General features: G+C 44.5%; 1 pseudogene; it reads left to right on the plus strand.

Moving 5' to 3' along the window:
* Positions 1 to 1,301: 1,301 nt before the first annotated feature.
* The window catches only part of LOC135506227 (ryanodine receptor 3-like), a 250,423-nt pseudogene continuing 228,596 nt past the window's right edge, over positions 1,302 to 23,128 (plus strand).

The following is a 23,128-nucleotide window of genomic DNA, read 5'->3' on the forward strand; positions in this document are numbered from 1 at the left end:
TGCACATGTTGGCAAAGAGAGAGTTCAAAGTTGGAGTTGACTAACCAAATGGAATCCTTCAGCTAATGTAGCCGCTACATAGTTTCTAAATAAGTCTCATTTAGGACTACTTTATGTTAGGCTACTTCAGGGATCAGCATCTTTGATGAGGGGCAGGGCCACACACACAAAAACAGAACTCAGCATACCGACAGCTAATTACTTGCAATTATACACATTTTGCTATATGGTGGAGGCAAATGTTTTGCCGTTTTCAATATGATAACTGATAATCAATGGGCCCCACCCCAGTCAGTAATTTGATCATGTTTACCACACATTTAGATTGCTGGCTGCTAGACTCATTTACCAATCTAAAAACAATTTGCTGACATGGGCTAATTTAGTGACGGCTATGCACAACCACATTTGGGAATTGCAGTTGATGTATTATATTAGTCTAACTCTCAACAGTATGTTGAGCCACGACTGAGTTAAAAAATATATATATTTAAAAATATATATATTTATTAAAAAAAATGTTTTTTCAAATTGGCCAGCCAGTTGCCCATCCCTGATGACTTAATCCTATAAATTTAATTCATGGTTGTTAGTATTGTAACTACAACACCTGGACATGAGGAAAACGGCTAAGCAGGCAGCATTTTGTCAACCAGATAGGGCTAATTAATTTCCTACAATGTAGCCTGGGGTCCTGTGTTTGGGTAGGTAGGCTATGCCAAGGCTGTGTACGCACATTGCGTTACGTTTCTTTAAAAAAAAATGTAGCGATGCACCCAAACAAAAGAGAATCATATTTTTTGAAGAGAGGACAGTCATCCTTGCAGACAAGAGTAATCCATTTTCAATTGAGAAGAATACGAGTGTTATCATTGTTTTCAAGAAATCAATGTAGTAAAATTGTATACACTTTTATATTGTAGCTGGCGGGAAAGAGAGAGGTACCCCTACAATCTAACTTTGAATTCAACACAATTATTGTTATTCAATTCTCCGTTCTGACTCATTATTATTATTATTAACATAAAACGACTGACTCCTGCTTTTTAAACACGCCTGGCAGAGTGATGGTGACAGACTTTGTCATTTCATTCGGAATCATTAAATAGCAATAGCCTCGTCCGCTTGCCGAGGGGTGCTCGTCTCGTCTCCTCTCGCACCCACCATAGCTCACTCAGCGTACTGCTGACATTGGCAGCCGCAGGGAGCACACAGTCCGGGGTGGGTAGGCATTGAGTGACAATCCGCGGTGAGGTGTGCAGTGGACGCGGGGGGGGGGGGGGCATGCCCGGTCTGCCCTATATGGTTGTGGAATTAGCTCCATGCTAATATCAGCAGGAGAGCTACAGCATCGCGTTTCTGTCTAGCCTACTGCATCTCCAGTCAGTGGTGGCTTTCATAGTCTAAACAGGCTCCTTCACAGCCATGGCTGAGGGCGGAGAAGGAGAGGATGACATCCAGTTCTTACGAACTGTAAGTAGCTACATTATTTGCTTACTTTTTATGCATAACCAAAGCGGGGTTTTTTTGTTAGGGGGCGTGTGTCTTGAAAGGAAATGTTCTTGGATATGGCTTTAAATGGCAACAACTGGTGTCACTGCTGGATAGAGAGTCTATAATTTGCTTGAATACCTGGACTAATGCAAAATCAGGATATGAAAACTGCTCTGACTTCAAATAAAATAGGTGCAGTTTTATTTTGGGTGTTTTATATAATTCATGAGATTCTGCCCTTGTTGGGAAGTTGACCTAGGTGTATGGTGCACGCTATGGGCTACTGTGCAGTGAGCGAGCGGCATATTGGCTCTCAGAGCACCTGTCGCCAGAGCTCGAGGCACATTGGAATTTAAATCAAAGTCCCAGCTGCAGGTGCAATGGCACATTTAAATTAGGCCTACATAATTGTATTTAAAAAAATGCAGAATAAAAGTAGTGATTTTTGCGCAATCATTCCAGTATAATTGAGTTTGGAATATGGTTGTCTTGTCACATCTGTTTCCCTCTATAATGACAATGATGTATGGACTAAACTTAAAGAACATAATGTTTCTTTTATTTTCCTCTGGCTTTCTGTCTGTGTGTGGGTTGTAAGTTGCTTGTGAAAAGGCTACTGTTGATGTAATCATCAAAATAAAAGCTAAAACTATTTTAACCTTTGTGCTTTGCTTTGACTCAGGGAGAGGTGTTTTAATAAGTTCTGTTCACAAGTAAGATAACCCCAAGCATGGCTCTGCTATTTTAGAGCTATTTTAGTGGTTCGATGAAGATTACTTACACTATGCTACATAGGGTTCATGTGGGACTACAAGGCATTTATCTTTGTAAACGATACGATGTACAGTATGTATGTTGGCCTGGTGTGAATAACCATCCATCACAGTTGGTTCGCCATTGACATATAGGTTAGTCCTGACATATCTCTTGGAGTGTGATATTTTGTGATACCTTAGACATGCTGTGCTGATAAACTGTCCAGCGTCATACAATGGAGGATAACACACTTCCATAGAGTTAGAAAGATCCAACAGGCTGGTGTGTGTGTCACCAGATCAAACTTTGATGGTTGATGGTTGATCCTTTACCAGAGAAGAGAAGACAGATGTGTAGTTGATCCATAACCAGAGAAGAGAAGACAGATGTGTAGTTGATCCATAACCAGAGGAGAAGACAGATGTGTAGTTGATCCTTTACCAGAGGAGAAGACAGATGTGTAGTTGATCCATAAGAAGAGAAGACAGATGTGTAGTTGATCCTTTACCAGAGTAGAGAAGACAGATGTGTAGTTGATCCATAACCAGAGGAGAAGACAGATGTGTAGTTGATCCTTTACCAGAGGAGAAGACAGATGTGTAGTTGATCCATAAGAAGAGAAGACAGATGTGTAGTTGATCCTTTACCAGAGTAGAGAAGACAGATGTGTAGTTGATCCATAACCAGAGTAGAGAAGACAGATGTGTAGTTGATCCTTTACCAGAGTAGAGAAGACAGATGTGTAGTTGATCCATAACCAGATTAGAGAAGACCGATGTGTAGTTGATCCATAACCAGAGTAGAGAAGACAGATGTGTAGTTGATCCATAACCAGAGTAGAGAAGACAGATGTGTAGTTGATCCATAACCAGATTAGAGAAGACCGATGTGTAGTTGATCCATAACCAGAGTAGAGAAGACAGATGTGTAGTTGATCCATAACCAGAGTAGAGAAGACAGATGTGTAGTTGATCCTTTACCAGAGTAGAGAAGACCGATGTGTAGTTGATCCATAACCAGAGTAGAGAAGACAGATGTGTAGTTGATCCATAACCAGAGAAGAGAAGACAGATGTGTAGTTGATCCTTTACCAGAGTAGAGAAGACAGATGTGTAGTTGATCCATAACCAGATTAGAGAAGACTGATGTGTAGTTGATCCATAACCAGAGTAGAGAAGACAGATGTGTAGTTGATCCATAACCAGAGGAGAAGACAGATGTGTAGTTGATCCTTTACCAGAGGAGAAGACAGATGTGTAGTTGATCCTTTACCAGAGGAGAAGACAGATGTGTAGTTGATCCATAACCAGAGGAGAAGACAGATGTGTAGTTGATCCTTTACCAGAGGAGAAGACAGATGTGTAGTTGATCCTTTACCAGAGGAGAAGACAGATGTGTAGTTGATCCATCCATACAGTATGTTACGATAGAGAGAAGACCTAGAGGTGGCTGTTTGACAGGTCACAGGTCGGTCACCAGTATTTAACGACATACAGTGTTTAACAGGCCTGTGATATGCTGATCCTGATGGCTCTCAGATTCCCCTGACACTCACACCACTCAATGGCATCCTGATTATCTAGCGAAAACAGCCATATTCCAGGGAGTTTCACAGGCCCCAAGCACACATGACATCAATAGTCTAATCAGGCTGTCATGAGAGATTATCGGTAGTCAGTCGATGCAAAAAACACGCTCCTTAGCATTAATTAAAGCACTGATTGTAAATGTGTTAGGATCTGATTTATATGTAATTCATTGACCTTCATAATTAGATAAATGAGTATAACTTAATTTCTGCACGTCGGAAGAGATGTTATAGATGATTCAACCACTGTTCCACAATAAGTCATTTTTTTTTCAGTTTGTGCACAGAAGTATCTGTTTATTTATTTTTGTTGCTGAGTCTGAGTTAAAATACCTCATGATAAGCTGCACACCATACTATCTACCAAGAGAGTTTTCATCTATATTGTTTGTAGCTGTCTAATTACCACCACAAATGGATGCTGGCACTAGGACCACACTCAACAAGCTGTATAGGGCCATATGCAAACAAGACAATGCACATTCAGAGGTTGCGTTTCTTGTAGTCAGTGATTTTAATGCAGGGAAAATTAAATCAGTTTTACGTAATTTTTACCAGCATGTCACCTATGCAACTAGAGGCGAAAAAACTCTAGATCACCTTTACTCCACACACAGACAAGCATATAAAGCTCTCCCTCACCCTCCTTTTTTGCAAATCAGAATATAACTCTATCCTCTGGCTTCCTGCTTACAGCAAAAAGTCAAACAGGAAATACCAGTGACACACTCAATACAGAAGTGGTCCGATAAAGTGGATGCTAAGGAACAGGACTGTTTTGCGAGTACAGACTGGAATATGTTCTGGGATCGATCCGATAACATGGAGGAGATTACCACATCAGTCACCGGCTTCATTAATAAGTGCTTAGATGACTCATCCCCACAGTGACCATATGTACATACCCTAACCAGAATCTATGGATTACAGACAACGTTCCTACTGAGCTATTGGCTCGAGCTGCCGGTTTCATGAAGCGGGACAGTAATCTCGATGCTTATAAGAAATCCCGTTATGACCTCCGACAACCCATCAAACAGGCAAGACGTCAATACAGGACTAAGATTGAATCCTACTACGTCAGCTCTGACATTCGACAGATGTGGCAGGGCTTGCAAACTATCATAGATTACAAAGGAAAACCCAGCCATGAGCTGCCCAGCAACATAAGTCTACCAGACGAGCTAAAGGCCTTCAATTCTTGCTTCTATGCAAACAACACTGAACCATGCATGAGAACACCAGCTGTTCCCGGACGACTGTGTGATCTTGCCCTCCGTAGCTGATGTGAGTAAGACCTTTAAATAGGTTCATATTCACAAGGCCGCGGGGCTAGAAGGAATACCAGGACATATACTCAGAGCATGCGCTGACCAGCTGGCAAGTGTCTCCACTGACATTTATAACCTATCCCTGACCCGCTCTGTAATACCAACTTGTTTCAAGCAGACCACCATAGTCCCTGTGCCCAAGAACGCCAAGGTAAAGAATGATGTTCATTGACTAAGGCTCAGCATTCAACACCATAGTCCCCTCCAAGATTATTACCACGCTCAGCACCCTGGAACAGAACAACTACCTCTGCAACTGAATCCTGACTTCCTGACGAGGCACCCCCGGGTAGTGAGCCTCAACACGGGGGCCCCTCAGGGGTGTGTGCTTAGTCCCCTCCTCTACTCCCTGTTCAGCTATGACTGTGTGACGGCGCATAACTTCAACACCATCATTAAGTTTGCTTACGACACAGCGTTGGTAAGACTGACCACAGGCGGCGACGAGGCAGCCTATAGGGAGGAGTTCAGAGACCTGGTAGTGTGGTGCCAGGACAACAACCTTTCCCTCAACGTCAGCAAGGCAAAGGAGAAGATCGTGGACTACAGGAAACAGAGCGGCGCTCACGCCCCAATTCACATCAATGTGGCTGCAGTGGAGCGGGTCGAGAGCTTCAAGTCCCTCCGTGTCCATATCCCTGAGGAATTAACATGGTCCACACACACCCACCCAGTTGTGAAGAGGGCAAGACAGCGCCTCTTCCCCCTCAGGAGGCAGAATTTTTTTGGGGCACGGGTCCTCAGATCCGCATAAAGTTCTACAGCTGCACCATTGAGAGCATCTTGACTCGCTGCATCACCGCTTGGTATTGCAACTGCAAGGCACCCAAATGCAAAGCGCTACAGAGGGTGGTGAGTACGGCCCAGTACTTCACTGGGGCCAAGCTTCCTGCCATCCAGGACCTGTATACCAGGTGGTGTCAGAGGAAGGCCCACACACACTAGACCCTACCCACACACTCACAGATTAATATGGTTTATTTTACCCTTACTCTTACACAGACACCTTAACACACACACTACATACGCGCCCACATGCATACTGACGCCAAGCACACACACACACACACACACACACACACACACACACACACAATACGTGCCCACATGTATACTGACGCCACACACGCACACACACATACACTCTGAAAGCACGTTGCAAATTTTTTAACTTGAGAAATACTGCACCAAACACCATAGTTAGATGTAAAATTGCACAACTGAATCAATCATCAGCAAAAACGTAAAAATGAATTACAAATTTCTTGAATTAGTATCATTCCGGGCATTTTGATGAATTGAAATAGTCTTCCACGTGTACGGTGTCTCATGGGGGACAAACATTAACCAAACACGGCATCGGACTGGAAACATACCTCCAAGACTCAAATCTCGTTTTCTAATGAGCAACAGAAAAACAAAATGTGCCAATCGGCGTATTTAAGTTGGCATGAACAGAGACTTTTCTGCAGTAGTGGCAGTGGTTGAGTTGATGTATAGGCTAGCCTAGGCCTTATTATTGATCTGATAGAGAATTTAGGTCGATGGCTACAGATGTAGGATCTTAATTTATGCCAGTTTGCTCCAGCAGGAAAATATTCCTGCAGCAACAGGAAATGTGAATTATTATTTTGATTATCTTTAATGGAGATTTTTGTAGGGTTTGATCAACAAAAAAATGTTAGGGCAAATCAAATCTTTTTTTAATGGAAATTACAATCTTTAGGAGCCTTTTTAACCTTGAATGCACAACAAGTTTGCATTTCCTGCTGTGCATTAAAATTCTCAGCAAAAAAATAATGATCAAATTAGAAAGCAACACGATGAAAGAATTTGAAGCAGGTGTATGAAATTGGACTTGTTGTTCCATAATATCAGTTCCAAAGTGTGATTGCGAAGTCAGAAGTTCGAAGGCTTGGATCTATATTTTGTAGTCCAGTGTTATTAAAGAGCCCTTGTAGTTTGAAGGAGTTTTCAAAACTTTGTGGCTGTGATGTCATACTTGTCATTAACTCAAGAGGTGATGTGCAGAACTGTGTAGGTAGTCAACCCTTTTAAATCCAGAGAGGACGCTTCCCCAGACCCTAGCCTTGTCCCATGCCCCCATGCAGAAGCAGTAGCAGCAGCAGAGTGCTTATTTGGAGTTGATGTTGTTCTGGAAGCCTTCTGCATTCCAAAGGAGAACTTAAATTTAGCCTCTTTAAAAGCTGATGCTTCCTCAGCCCATGCATACACGCTGTACATGCGTTCCCTGCTTGCTGGCTCCTGCCCACACCACAACACACTACACCATGGGTCATTGCGTCAGCTGGGCAGCTAGCAAAAGACCAGCAGCATTTTAGCACCATTTTTATAGGGATGAGCTAGTATTTCGAAGTCAACGGCTTGCTACCGCAAAGTTTGAGGCGGTATAGAGATATAGTCAAGCTGGAGGCAGAATAACAAGAGGATATGTGTCGGAGCAGGACTAGAAATTCTGTTGTTTGATGCCATTGCTGTATGTTGGTGATTCACTTTTTAGGCTGTATTGAGCGAGCGCAAAACAAATGTGCAAATATCCCCTGGGTTTTTCACCAAATGCACAGTTCTGCTAAATGTTGCCCAGTGTTTCAAATCAAATCAAATTTTATTGGTCACATACACATGGTTAGCAGATGTTATTGCGAGTGTAGCTAAATGCTTATTTAAATGTTGTCCAGTGTTTGAAGAGTTTGTTGGCACTGTTGCTGTTCAAATTCATTACAAAGTTGAATACTTTTATACCTCAGACAACTTCGTCCACAAAAAGCTGATTGTATGGCTTTGGGAAATCTATAGTGCTAAAGCGCTGGTGAGAGAACATCAAAAAATATTTGGGGTAGTAGAGGTGGGTGGTTAGCGGTGGCACCTATCCCCGAGGTGGGTGCTTAGCGGTGGCACCTATCCCCGAGGTGGGTGGTTAGCGGTGGCACCTATCCCCGAGGTGGGTGGTTAGCGGTGGCACCTATCCCCGAGGTGGGTGGTTAGCGGTGGCACCTAATCCCAGAGGTGGGTGGTTAGCAGTGGCACCTAATCCCCGAGGTGGTTGGTTAGCAGTGGCACCTATCCCAGATTTGTGTGGTTAGCACCTAATCCCTGAGGTGGGTGGTTAGCAGTGGCACCTATCCCAGATTTGTGTGGTTAGCACCTAATTCCCGAGGTGGGTGGTTAGCAGTGGCACTTATCCCAGATGTGTGTGGTTAGCAGTGGCACCTAATCCCAGAGGTGGGTGGTTAGCAGTGGCACCTATCCCAGATTTGGGTGGATAGCACCTAATCCCCGAGGTGGGTGGTTAGCAGTGGCACCTATCCCAGATTTGTGTGGTTAGCACCTAATCCCCGAGGTGGGTGGTTAGCAGTGGCACCTAATCCCAGAGGTGGATGCTTAGCAGTGGCACTTATCCCAGATGTGTGTGGTTAGCAGTGGCACCTAATCCCCGAGGTGGGTGGTTAGCAGTGGCACTTATCCCAGATGTGTGTGGTTAGCACCTAATCCCCGAGGTGGGTGGTTAGCAGTGGCACCTAATCCCAGAGGTGGGTGGTTAGCAGTGGCACTTATCCCAGATGTGTGTGGTTAGCAGTGGCACCTAATCCCAGAGGTGGGTGGTTAGCAGTGGCACCTATCCCAGATTTGGGTGGTTAGCACCTAATCCCCGAGGTGGGTGGTTAGCAGTAGCACCTAATCCCAGAGGTGGGTGGTTAGCAGTGGCACCTAATCCCAGAGGTGGGTGGTTAGCAGTGGCACCGAATCCCAGAGGTGGGTGGTTAGCAGTGCCACCTGTCCCAGAGGTGGTTGGTTGGTAGTGCCACCTGTCCCAATTAAAATACTATTGTTAGACTCTCCAGAGCTCCATCATCCTGTTGTCTCTGGAAAGGAAATGAGAGGATTTAAACTGCAGGTCTGGAGCCAGATGGGTCTGGGCCAGGTGGGTCTGGGCCAGGTGCATGCATGCCTCTGCGGTGCTGATGGTCCATGCTCAGGGTTGGGAAGAATTATAAGTGGGTCCTTAGGGCCAGTTTCTGGACCCAGATTAAAGCGCATGCTTACATGATTTGTGTCATGCCTGCTCCCGCTCTCCCTCGGGCGCCAGGCTCCCTGGCATTACGCACTCCTGCCACCATTATTACGCACACCTGCTCCCCTTGATTCATTGCACTCACCTGGACTCAAATACCTGTGTTAATTTCCTCCCCTATATCTGTCTATTCCCTCCCTTATATCTGTCTATTCCCTATCTCTGTTCTCTGCTTCCAGCTTCATGTTTGGAAACTTAACCTTAAAGTTTGGGATAAACCATTGTTGTGTGCATGGGGCCAGGTGTACCTGTGTTATTGTAGACAGGTGTTGACCCATGCCCAGGTGTACCTGTGTTGTTGTAGACAGGTGTTGATCCATGCCCAGATGTACCTGTGTTGTTGTAGACAGGTGTTGATCCATGCCCAGGTGTACCTGTGTTATTGTAAACAGGTGTTGATCCATGCCCAGGTGTACCTGTGTTATTGTAGACAGGTGTTGACCCATGCCCAGGTGTACTTGTGTTATTGTAGACAGGTGTTGTCCCATGCCCAGGTGTACCTGTGTTATTGTAGACAGGTGTTGACCCATGCCCAGGTGTACCTGTGTTATTGTAGACAGGTGTTGACCCATGCCCAGGTGTGCCTGTGTTGTTGTAGACAGGTGTTGACCCATGCCCAGGTGTACCTGTGTTATTGTAGACAGGTGTTGACCCATGCCCAGGTGTACCTGTGTTATTGTAGACAGGTGTTGACCCATGCCCAGGTGTACCTGTGTTGTTGTAGACAGGTGTTGACCCATGCCCAGGTGTACCTGTGTTGTTGTAGACAGGTGTTGACCCATGATCCATGCCCAGGTGTACCTGTGTTATTGTAGACAGGTGTTGACCCATGCCCAGGTGTACCTGTGTTGTTGTAGACAGGTGTTGACCCATGCCCAGGTGTACCTGTGTTGTTGTAGACAGGTGTTGATCCATGCCCAGGTGTACCTGTGTTATTGTAGACAGGTGTTGACCCATGCCCAGGTGTACCTGTGTTATTGTAGACAGGTGTTGATCCATGCCCAGGTGTACCTGTGTTATTGTAGACAGGTGTTGACCCATGCCCAGGTGTACCTGTGTTATTGTAGACAGGTGTTGACCCATGCCCAGGTGTACCTGTGTTGTTGTAGACAGGTGTTGATCCATGCCCAGGTGTACCTGTGTTGTTGTAGACAGGTGTTGATCCATGCCCAGATGTACCTGTGTTATTGTAGACAGGTGTTGATCCATGCCCAGGTGTACCTGTGTTATTGTAGACAGGTGTTGACCCATGCCCAGGTGTACCTGTGTTATTGTAGACAGGTGTTGATCCATGCCCAGGTGTACCTGTGTTATTGTAGACAGGTGTTGACCCATGCCCAGGTGTACCTGTGTTATTGTAGACAGGTGTTGACCCATGCCCAGGTGTACCTGTGTTGTTGTAGACAGGTGTTGATCCATGCCCAGGTGTACCTGTGTTATTGTAGACAGGTGTTGATCCATGCCCAGATGTACCTGTGTTATTGTAGACAGGTGTTGATCCATGCCCAGGTGTACCTGTGTTATTGTAGACAGGTGTTGATCCATGCCCAGGTGTACCTGTGTTATTGTAGACAGGTGTTGATCCATGCCCAGGTGTACCTGTGTTATTGTAGACAGGTGTTGTCCCATGCCCAGATGTACCTGTGTTGTTGTAGACAGGTGTTGACCCATGCCCAGATGTACCTGTGTTATTGTAGACAAGTGTTGTCCCATGCCCAGATGTACCTGTGTTGTTGTCGACAGGTGTTGATCCATGCCCAGGTGTACCTGTGTTATTGTAGACAGGTGTTGATCCATGCCCAGGTGTACCTGTGTTATTGTAGACAGGTGTTGATCCATGCCCAGGTGTACCTGTGTTATTGTAGACAGGTGTTGATCCATGCCCAGGTGTACCTGTGTTATTGTAGACAGGTGTTGATCCATGCCCAGGTGTACCTGTGTTATTGTAGACAGGTGTTGATCCATGCCCAGGTGTACCTGTGTTATTGTAGACAGGTGTTGATCCATGCCCAGGTGTACCTGTGTTATTGTAGACAGGTGTTGATCCATGCCCAGGTGTACCTGTGTTATTGTAGACAGGTGTTGATCCATGCCCAGGTGTACCTGTGTTATTGTAGACAGGTGTTGATCCATGCCCAGGTGTACCTGTGTTATTGTAGACAGGTGTTGATCCATGCCCAGGTGTACCTGTGTTATTGTAGACAGGTGTTGACCCATGCCCAGGTGTACCTGTGTTATTGTAGACAGGTGTTGATCCATGCCCAGGTGTACCTGTGTTATTGTAGACAGGTGTTGATCCATGCCCAGGTGTACCTGTGTTGTTGTAGACAGGTGTTGATCCATGCCCAGGTGTACCTGTGTTATTGTAGACAGGTGTTGATCCATGCCCAGGTGTACCTGTGTTATTGTAGACAGGTGTTGATCCATGCCCAGATGTACCTGTGTTATTGTAGACAGGTGTTGATCCATGCCCAGGTGTACCTGTGTTATTGTAGACAGGTGTTGATCCATGCCCAGGTGTCATGTCTCAGTTTTTCACCTGTAGCCACAGAATATCCAGGCTTCCTTCATAATTTGATCCAGTTTGGATGAGAAGTGACTTCCTGAGTATTCATTGATCAGGCTCTCATCATGGCATTGGTACAATGTGGGTTTTGGTTACGCAGTCCTCCAGGGACTCATCACTGCTGAAGGAAATGGTGACTGTCTGCTTCTCTCTTTCCTAATACTTACCAAACTCATTTTACTTTGGCAGTGTTTCCCTGTATCACAACCGGCCGTGATTATTGGGAGTCCCATAGGGTGGCGCACAACTGGCCCAGTGTCGTCGGGGGTTTGGCCGGTGTTGGCCGTCATTGTAAATAAGATTTTGTTCTTAACTGACTAGCATAGTTAAATAAAGGTTAAAACATGTTTTTTTATATATATAGCTGATCTATAACTAGGAACTAGACTGCTATTTTAACTTTTTGTAGTCTTTTTGTTATTTTTGGAGTAATGAGTTCTTTCTTCTTCTCTGTCTGTCTTTTCATTCTCAAATTCCCCTAAGAAGATCAATTTGATTGGGCATTATGATTAAAAGTCTGATCGCATCACAATGCCTGCTGCTAGACAGAGAGTTCCCGTCTTGAATTAGCAACATTCCCACAGTAGGTACAACGGCTTGAGCCGTGAAGTAACTCTCAAGCCAAATAATTTCCTTCATTAATCAATGGAGAGGACTGAAATAGGATCTGCTGAGATTTGGACCCGGGGACGATAGTAGCTTCATTACCATGTAAATGCTGCTGCTGACGCTCCATTCACACATATCTTTTAAATTGTTGCCTTTACTTCAGCGTTACATTATTCTCTTTGTCTAATGAACACTGAATATTTGGAGAGGCATATGTACCATTTGGAACAAGCATTGGATTCATTATAAGTAACTGTTTGACATAGTTAGCCTAAATCTAGCCAATACATTGTTAGTCAAGTTTGTGCTATTAATGGACAACAGGAATATTATTGGCAGAAAAACCCTGTTGGTTCGCGTCTCATCTCAGATCTCAACAACAGAAAAACCCAGTTGGTTCGCGTCTCATCTCAGATCTCAACAGCAGAAAAACCCTGTTGGTTCGCGTCTCATCTCAGATCTCAACAGCAGAAAAACCCAGTTGGTTCGCATCTCGTCTCAGGTCTCAACAGCAGAAAAACCCTGTTGGTTCGCGTCTCATCTCAGATCTCAACAGCAGAAAAACCCAGTTGGTTCGCATCTCGTCTCAGGTCTCAACAGCAGAAAAACCCTGTTGGTTCGCGTCTCATCTCAGATCTCAACAGCAGAAAAACCCAGTTGGTTCGCGTCTCATCTCAGATCTCAACAGCAGAAAAACCCAGTTGGTTCACGTCTCATCTCAGGTCTCAACAGCAGAAAAACCCTGTTGGTTCGCGTCTCATCTCAGATCTCAACAGCAGAAAAACCCTGTTGGTTCGCGTCTCATCTCAGATCTCAACAGCAGAAAAACCCAGTTGGTTCGCGTCTCATCTCAGATCTCAACAGCAGAAAAACCCAGTTGGTTCGCATCTCGTCTCAGGTCTCAACAGCAGAAAAACCCTGTTGGTTCGCGTCTCGTCTCAGGTCTCAACAGCAGAAACACCTTGTTGGTTTGCGTCTCGTCTCAGATCTCAACAGCAGAAAAACCCTGTTGGTTCGCGTCTCATCTCAGATCTCAACAGCAGAAAAACCCTGTTGGTTCGCGTCTCATCTCAGATCTCAACAGCAGAAAAACCCAGTTGGTTCGCGTCTCATCTCAGATCTCAACAGCAGAAAAACCCAGTTGGTTCGCATCTCGTCTCAGGTCTCAACAGCAGAAAAACCCTGTTGGTTCGCATCTCGTCTCAGGTCTCAACAGCAGAAACACCTTGTTGGTTTGCGTCTCGTCTCAGATCTCAACAACAGAAAAACCCTGTTGGTTTGCGTCTCATCTCAGATCTCAACTGCAGAAAAACCCAGTTGGTTCGTGTCTCGTCTCAGGTCTCAACAGCAGAAAAACCCTGTTGGTTTGCGTCTCGTCTCAGGTCTCAACAGCAGAAAAACCCTGTTGGTTTGCGTCTCATCTCAGGTCTCAACAGCAGAAAAACCCAGTTGGTTCGTGTCTCGTCTCAGGTCTCAACAGTAAGGTCTCAACAGTCTCTATCCCTCTATGCAAGTTCTACTTGTTACAGCATTTATATTTTAGCAGACACTCCTATCCAGAGCAACTTACAGGAGCAATTAAGGTTAAGTCCTTTGCTCAAAGGCACATCGACAGATTTTTCGCCTAGTCGGCTTGGGGATTCGAACCATCAACCTCTCAGTTACTGACCCAACGCAACTAGGAGACCTGCCGCCACATTAATTATATTGTGAAAATCTTTTACCTACCGTCAACATGTATTCTGTTGCAGATGCAGTTAAATTCATAACTTCTTCATCATATTAGAGACGTTATTAAGTCTCGTCAGACATCTATTGCCGAAGATGTGCTCCTCCTCTTGTTCATTGTACTTGATCAAGTCAGTTCAATTCAAATGAAACTTCATTTGTCGTATGCACATTTTTAGCAGATGTTAAAGCAAGTGCAGCAAAATGCTTGTTTCCATCTCCAGCAGTGCAGTAAGTGTCTAACAGTACAATACTAATGTCAAACGAATCTGTCATATCAGACACATAATTTTGTTTTATTTTACCTTTATTTAACCAGGCAAGTCAGTTAAGAACAAATTCTTATTTTCAATGGTGGCCTGGGAACAGTGGGTTAACTGATGGCCTAGGAACAGTGGGTTAACTGACAGCCTGGGAACAGTGGGTTAACTGATGGCCTAGGAACAGTGGGTTAACTGATGGCCTAGGAACAGTGGGTTAACTGATGGCCTAGGAACAGTGGGTTAACTGATGGCCTGGGAACAGTGGGTTAACTGATGGCCTAGGAACAGTGGGTTAACTGACAGCCTGGGAACAGTGGTGGTGGGCGTGGCAGGGGGCGTGGCAGGTGGTGGGCGTGGCATGGGGGTCATGGTTGGCAATTTTGGAGTACATTTTAGAGACCCCCATCTTTGCGGCGTGGAGACATTTTTGCAGTTTTAAGTCAATTTCCTGCGATTCTACATATTCTGCCATGGAGCTGAGAGAAAATGTTGTTAATTTTTTATCTAATTTCCTGCAATTTTATGCATTTTGCCATGGCTAATGCTGTGTTCCTTTGCTCAAACATAATAACAAAATCTATACTGCTAAATTCATTGTTTTAAAAAAAATAACTATTGAGATTTTATTTTCATCCAAGTTTTATTTATACAGCACATTTCAGACATGAATGCAACTTTACAGGGGGGAAAAACTATGAAAATGAAAACAGAAATATTTTGGGGATTGTTAATTCTCAAAGATTATATTATAGAAAAATATATAGATCCATTATCTTTTCTGCATAGTTTATATCTGTTTTTAGTCATTTAGGTTTACACTGAAATCGTTTATGTATCCAGAAAAATAAATATTTTTACACTGTTTGGATTTAAGTGAACCGAAAAACGCTTTGGCGGCCCGTCCAAGGATTTCAATGGCAGAAAAATCCCTGAGTCCTGCTCTAGGTCAGTAGTCTGTGAGTTTACACCTTATTGTAAAATGGTCCGAATCTGTGTAAGATGGAAAGCCTGAAATGGCTGACCACAGTACCTGATCTCTCTTTATCTGCCACTCACCACCACTCTCTCTTTGCCTTTCTCTCTCTGTATCTCTCTCTCTGTATCTCTCTCTCTGTATCTCTCTCTCTCTCTCTCTCTCTGTATCTCTCTCTCTCTGTATCTCTCTCCCTCTGTCTCTCTCTCTCTCTGTATCTCTCTCTCTCTCTGTTCTCTTTCTCTTATCTCTCTCTCTCTGTATCTCTCTCTCTCTCTCTCTCTCTCTCTGTATCTCTCTCTCTCTGTATCTCTCTCTCTCTGTATCTCTCTCTCTCTGTATCTCTCTCTCTCTGTATCTCTCTCCCTCTGTATCTCTCTCTCTTTCTCTATCACTCCCTCTCTCTGTTTCTTTCTTTATCTCTCTCTCTCTCTCTCTCTACCTCCCTTTCTCCTTCCATCCCCCTCAACACTCTCTTTATGCTGGACAGACGTCTAGGTAGGTGGCATACAGTCACTCCAGCCCCCAGCCATCCACCAGATGTGACCCGGGCTGAGGGCCCATCCCAAATGGCACCCTATTCTCTATATAAAGGGCTCTGGTCTAAAGTAGTGGACTACATAGGGAATAGGGTGCCATAGGGCTCTGGTCAAAAGTAGTGCACTACATAGGGAATAGGGTGCCATTTGGGATGCATGCCGGGGCTTTCATCCCTCAGTGCTGCTGATGCAGACTCAGACCAACTGTTCAGCCTTGCATGCATGACAGCTTATTTGATTTTGTTAGCAATTGATGTTATTCTTCAATAACACAAACTCCAAAGAAAATCGGGGGAGAGAAATAGGTTTATTTGAGAAGGACAAATCAAGATGTTATTCTGGGAAGTAGATGTTTAGTCTCCCCTGTCCTCAGCTTTTCTCCACTGAACAAAGGAACAGGATGCCATTTATAACCCCCCACCCTAGCCTGGGATTGACCAATCAGAAGTCCTTGCAGTACGACTGGACCAAGTACGACTGGACCGTCCTCTCATCCTCTGCGTTGTGTATTTATCTTCAAAATATTCTTATCATTTGGAGCTGCTTTAAGGCAATATGCTTGTTTAAGGCAATATGCTTGTTTAAGGCAATATGCTTGTTTAAGGCAATATGCTGGTTTAAGGCAATATGCTTGTTTAAGGCAATATGCTTGTTTAAGGCAATATGCTTGTTTAAGGCAATATGCTTGTTTAAGGCAATATGCGTGTTTAAGGCAATTTGCTGGTTTAAGGCAATATGCTGGTTTAAGGCAATATGCGTGTTTAAGGCAATATGCGTGTTTAAGGCAATATGCGTGTTTAAGGCAATATGCTGGTTTAAGGCAATATGCTGGTTTAAGGCAATATGCGTGTTTAAGGCAATATGCGTGTTTAAGGCAATTTGCTGGTTTAAGGCAATATGCGTGTTTAAGGCAATTTGCTGGTTTAAGGCAATATGCTGGTTTAAGGCAATATGCGTGTTTAAGGCAATATGCTGGTTTAAGGCAATATGCGTGTTTAAGGCAATATGCGTGTTTAAGGCAATATGCGTGTTTAAGGCAATATGCTGGTTTAAGGCAATATGCGTGTTTAAGGCAATATGCGTGTTTAAGGCAATATGCGTGTTTAAGGCAATATGCTGGTTTAAGGCAATATGCTGGTTTAAGGCAATATGCGTGTTTAAGGCAATATGTGTGTTTAAGGCAATATGCGTGTTTAAGGCAATATGCGAGTTTAAGGCAATATGCTTGTTTAAGGCAATATGATGCTTTTAGGCAATATGATGCTTTAAGGCAACATGCTGCAAGTAACATTATAGCGGCAATCAGCAGTCTGCCCCTGGTAAAAACCTGATTAAGAAATGTAAATGTGATGTAATATATTGTATTGATGTTAATATCTTGCTGTTTTTTCATGCCAAAAATGAAGTGTAATTTTATACTGTATATACAGCACCGGTATCCAGGCTGTATCACATCCGACCGTGATTGGGAGACCCGTAGGGCGGCGCAAATAGGCCCAGCGTTGTCCGGGTTTGGCTCGGGGTAGGCCGTAATTGTAAATATGAATTTGTTCATAACTGACTTGCCGAGAGGTTAAATAAAGGTTAAATAAAACCAGTCAAAACACCTACTCATTCAAGGGTTTTTCTTTATTTTTGACTATTTTCTACATTGTAGAATGATAGTGACAGCATAAAAATGAGGAAATAACACATATGGAATCATGTAATAACCAAAGAAGTGTTAAACAAATCAAAATATATTTTATATTTGAGATTCTTCAAGTAGCAACCCTTTGCCTCAATGACAGCATTGCACACTCTTGGCATTCTCAAAACAGGTTTCACCTGGAATGCTTTTCTAATAGTCTTGAAGGAGTTCCCACATGCTGAGCACTTGTTGGCTGCTTTTCCTTCACTCGATCCAACTCATCCCAAACCATCTCATTTGAGTTGAGGTCGGGGGATTGTGGAATCAAGGTCATCTGCTGCAGCACTCCATTACCCCCCTTCTTGGTCAAATAGCCCTTAAACAGCCTGGAGGTTTTGGGTCATTGTGCTGTTGACAGATGATAGTCCCACTCAGCGCTAACCAGGTGGGATGGCGTATCGCTGCAGAATGCTATGGTAGCCATGCTGGTTAAGTGTGCCTTGAATTCTAAATAAATCACAGACAATGTCACCAGCAAAGCACCCTCACACCATCACACCTCCCCCTCCATGCTTCATGGTGGGAACCACACATGCGGAGATCATTCGTTCACCTACTCTGCATCTCACAAAGACATGGCGATTGGAACCAAAACTCTCAGCGGTGTCTTAGCAGCAATTCGACCATGAAGGCCTGTTTCACACAGTCTCCTCTGAACAGTTGATGTGGAGATGTGTCTTTTCCTTAAACTCTGTGAAGCATTTATTTGAGTTGCAATTTCTGCGGCTGGTAACTTTAATGAACTTATCCTCTGCAGCAGAGGTCTTCCTTTCCTGTGGCGGTCCTCATGAGAGACAGTTAACTCTAATGAACTTATCCTCTGCACCAGAGGTCTTCCTTTCCTGTGGCGGTCCTCATGAGAGACAGTTTCATCATAGAGCGCTTGTTGGTTTTTGCCATTACAATTGAAGAAACTTTCAAAATTCTTAAAACGATCTGACTAATTATTCATTGATGTAATTATCCGATAAGACTGGTGTGTTAAAGTGATGATAGACTGCAGTTTCTCTTTGCTTATTTGAGCTGTTCTTGCCATAATATGTACTATATATACCTGATAAGGCCAACTTCTGTATACCAACCCTACCTTGTCACAACACAACTGATTGACTCAAATGCATTAAAAGGAAATACATTTCACAAATTAACTTTTAACAAGGCACACCTGTTAATTGAAATGCATTCCAGGTGACAACCTCATGAAGCTGGTTGACAGAATGCCAAGTGTATGCAAAACTGTCATCAAGGCAAAGGGTGGCTACTTTGACGAATCTCAAATATAAAATACACTGCTCAAAAAAATAAAGGGAACACTTAAACAACACAATGTAACTCCAAGTCAATCACACTTCTGTGAAATAAAACTGTCCACTTAGGAAGCAACACTGATTGACAATAAATTTCACATGCTGTTGTGCAAATGGAATAGACAACAGGTGGAAATTATAGGCAATTAGCAAGACACCGCCAATAAAGGAGTGGTTCTGCAGGTGGTGACCAGAGACCACTTCTCAGTTCCTATGCTTTCTGGCTGATGTTTTGTTCACTTTTGAATGCTGGCGGTGCTTTCACTCTAGTGGTTGCATGAGACGGAGTCTGCAACCCACACAAGTGGCTCAGGTAGTGCAGCTCATCCAGGATGGCACATCAATGCGAGCTGTGGCAAGAAGGTTTGCTGTGTCTGTCAGCGTAGTGTCCAGAGCATAGAGGCGCTACCAGGAGACAGGCCAGTACATCAGGAGACGTGGTGGAGGATGTAGCAGGGCAACAACCCAGCAGCAGGACCGCCACCTCCGCCTGTGCAAGGAGGAGCAGGAGGAGCACTGCCAGAGCCCTGCAAAATGACCTCCAGCAGGCAACAAATGTGCATGTGTCTGCTCAAACGGTCAGAAACAGACTCCATGAGGGTGGTATGAGGGCCCGACGTCCACAGGTGGGGGTTGTGCTTATAGCCCAACACCGTGCAGGACGCTTGGCATTTGCCAGGTTCACACTGAGCACATGTGACAGACGTGACAGAGTTTGGAGACGCCGTGGAGAATGTTCTGGTGCCTGCAACATTCTTCAGCATGACCGGTTTGGCGGTGTGTCAGTCATCGTGTCCGGTGGCATTTATTTGGGGGCCGCACAGTCCTCCATTTGCTCACCAGAGGTAGCCTGACTGCCATTAGGTACCGAGATGAGATCCTCAGACCCCTTGTGAGACCATATGCTGGTGCGGTTGGCCCCCGGTTCCTCCTAATGCAAGACAATGCTTGACCTCATGTGGCTGGAGTGTGTCAGCAGTTCCTGCAAGGGGAAGGCATTGATGCTATGGACTGGCCCGCCCGTTCCACAGACCTGAATCCAATTGAGCACATCTGGGTCATCATGTCTCGCTCCATCCACCAACGCCACGTTGCACCACAGACTGTCCAGGAGTTGGCAAACGCTTTAGTCCAGGTCTGGGAGGAGATCCTCAGGAGACCACCCGCCACCTCATCAGGAGCATGCCCAGGCGTTGTAGGGAGGTCATACAGGAACGTGGAGGCCACACACACTACTGAGCCTCATTTTGACTTGTTTTAAGGACATTACATCAAAGTTGGATCAGCCTGTAGTGTGGTTTTCCACTTTAATTTTGAGTGTGACTCCAAAACCTCCATGGGTTGATAAATTTGATTTCCATTGATCATTTTTGTGTGATTTTGTTGTCAGCACTTTAACTATGTAAAGAAAAAAATATTTAATAAGAATAGGATGTGTTATTTTAGTGTTCCCTTTATTTTTTTGAGCAGTGTATATTTTGATTTGTTTAACACTTTTTCGGTTACTATATGATTCCATGTGTTATTTCATAGTTTTCATGTCTTCTCTATTATTCTATAATGTAGAAAATAGTACAAATAAAGAAAAACCCTTGAATGAGTAGGCGTGTCCAAACTTTTGACAGGTACTGCATATATAGTCCAATAATATGAAATAAATATATTTAAAAAAACAAAAGAAACAAGAGATGATGCAAACAACTGTTTTTTGTCTCATGATAGAGAAAATGAACAGAGAGTTATGGTTTTAAAACTGATCTTGTTCAAAGTAAAGAGCTGAGGGATGAGGCTAGAGAAATGTAGCCACTCTCAAATTCATAGCTATGGATTGCAAAGACTGACCATCCGTGGTTAAAACTATAATTTTGATATCATGTATCAAAACAAGTTTGGGTCCTGATGGGGTACAACAGTTGAACTAAGCTCGTGAGGCATTTTTACGTCTTATTCTTCAAGAATAAATGGGTACATATCATTAATTTAAGTCCAAAAATGGATTCAGCAACTGCAGATTGCTCCTTTAATGTGATGACATCTATTGCATTTGTCGACTGTGAGACATTAACGTTAAAATGACAGCTATGAACATTTCAGAGGTTTTACATTATACAACTTCACCATTGCAACAATATGTTGTTGTTTTTTTGTCGAGGCATTCACTGCAATAAAAACAGTCAAAAACAACTTAAGTGGTTTTTAAGGTCAGTCAGGAGAAAACATTTTGGAATCGTAAGCAAAACTGAGCATTCTGCTTAAAGTTCAAAGGTCATTGGCCCAATAAATACACAGTAACTCCTTGTCAAGTTCTCACTAAAACGATTCAAGTCTAGGAGGTGGTAGCCTTTCGATTTCACGAAATTCCCTTCCTTGTTTCCCTCTGTTTTGTGCCTACTGAAAGCATTCCGGCATTTCTTCTGTAAGTCTAATTTTAAATTCTCAAGCAGAGGCCACACTGTTTCCAGTAACTCTCTGCCTACAGTATGTATATACTCCCACAGAGACACAGCAGCCCCAGCCAGCCCACTCAATATGTGTTATGCTACCACAGCTGACACTACTATTTGTACAATTGGTTTATTACAAAAGGACAATTGGTAAATATATATTTTTTTGGTATATGGGTGGCGGTGGGCTGGTTCTCTAGGGGCCTGGGGGTCTTGATAGCAGTGGTTGGTGAGAGTTGGATGTCTGGGTGCCTGGGGGTCTGGATGGTGAGAGGTGGATGTCTGGGGGTCTGGATGGTGAGAGGTGGATGTCTGGGGGTCTGGATGGTGAGAGGTGGATGTCTGGGGGTCTCGGTGGTGAGAGGTGGATGTCTGGGGGTCTGGATGGTGAGAGGTGGATGTCTGGGGGTCTCGGTGGTGAGAGGTGGATGTCTGGGGGTCTGGATGGTGAGAGGTGGATGTCTGGGGGTCTGGTTGGTGAGAGGTGGATGTCTGGGGGTCTGGTTGGTGAGAGGTGGATGTCTGGGTGCCTGGGGGTTTGGATGGTGAGAGGTGGATGTCTAGGGGTCTGGTTGGTGAGAGGTGGATGTCTGGGTGTCTGGATGGTGAGAGGTGGATGTCTAGGGGTCTGGTTGGTGAGAGATGGATGTCCGGGGGTTTGGATGGTGATAGGTGGATGTCTAGGGGTCTGGATGGTGAGAGGTGGATGTCTGGGGGTTTGGATGGTGAGAGGTGGATGTCCGGGGGTTTGGATGGTGATAGGTGGATGTCTAGGGGTCTGGATGGTGAGAGGTGGATGTCTGGGGGTTTGGATGGTGAGAGGTGGATGTCTGGGGCTCTGGGGGTTTGGATGGTGAGAGGTGGATGTCCGGGGGTCTGGATGGTGAGAGGTGGGTGTGTGCCTACTCTCACCGACCATCGCCATCCAGGCCCTCAAGCCCACAGACCCAAACATCTCATTAAACTCAGTGCCAATACCAGGCTATTTAACATGTAACAGACTCTGTGAGCCAATACCAGGCTTTTTAACATGTAACAGACTCTGTGAGCCAATACCAGGCTGTTTAACATGTAATAGACTCTCTGAGCCAATACCAGGCTGTTGAACATGTAACAGACTCTCTGTGTAACAGGCTGTCTCAGTACTTAACCTGCTTAGGGCCCAGAACTCACTGAGAGCAGGAGGTGACTAGCTGAACACAGGGCTGATGATGAATCTGGGTTATTTTAGGTTCCTGTGGCTGTGGTGAGGTTCAGTAGATTTGAAATGTACTAGCACTCTCTCTGTTTCTCTCTCTGTTTCTCTCTCTGTTTCTCTCTCTGTCTCTCTCTCTCTCTCTCTCTCTTTCTCTCTCTCTCTCTCTCTCTCTCTATCTCAGCTCTCTCTCTCTCTCTCTCTCTCTCTCTCTCTCTCTCTCTCTCTCTCTCTCTCTCTCTGTCTCTATCTCAGCGAAACTATTCTCTCTCTCTTCTCTCTCTCTCTCTGTCTCTATCTCAGCAATGTTTGGCATGGAGCCTTTGTCCAGGGTCTCTCTCTCTCTCTTTCTCTGTCTCTATCTCAGCTTTGTCCAGGGTCTTTCTCAGGGCCTTTCTCTCTCTCTTCTCTGTCTCTATCTCAGGGTGGGTCCAATGTCCTCTCTTTACTCTCACATCTCTCTCTCTTCTCTCTATCTCAGCGTCTCTCTCTCTCTCTCTCTCTCTCTCTCTTTCTCTCTCTCTCTCTTCTCTCTCTATCTTTCAGATTCTC

Source organism: Oncorhynchus masou, chromosome 19 (assembly GCF_036934945.1).
Source record: "Oncorhynchus masou masou isolate Uvic2021 chromosome 19, UVic_Omas_1.1, whole genome shotgun sequence".
NCBI classification, from domain to species: Eukaryota; Metazoa; Chordata; class Actinopteri; order Salmoniformes; family Salmonidae; genus Oncorhynchus; species Oncorhynchus masou.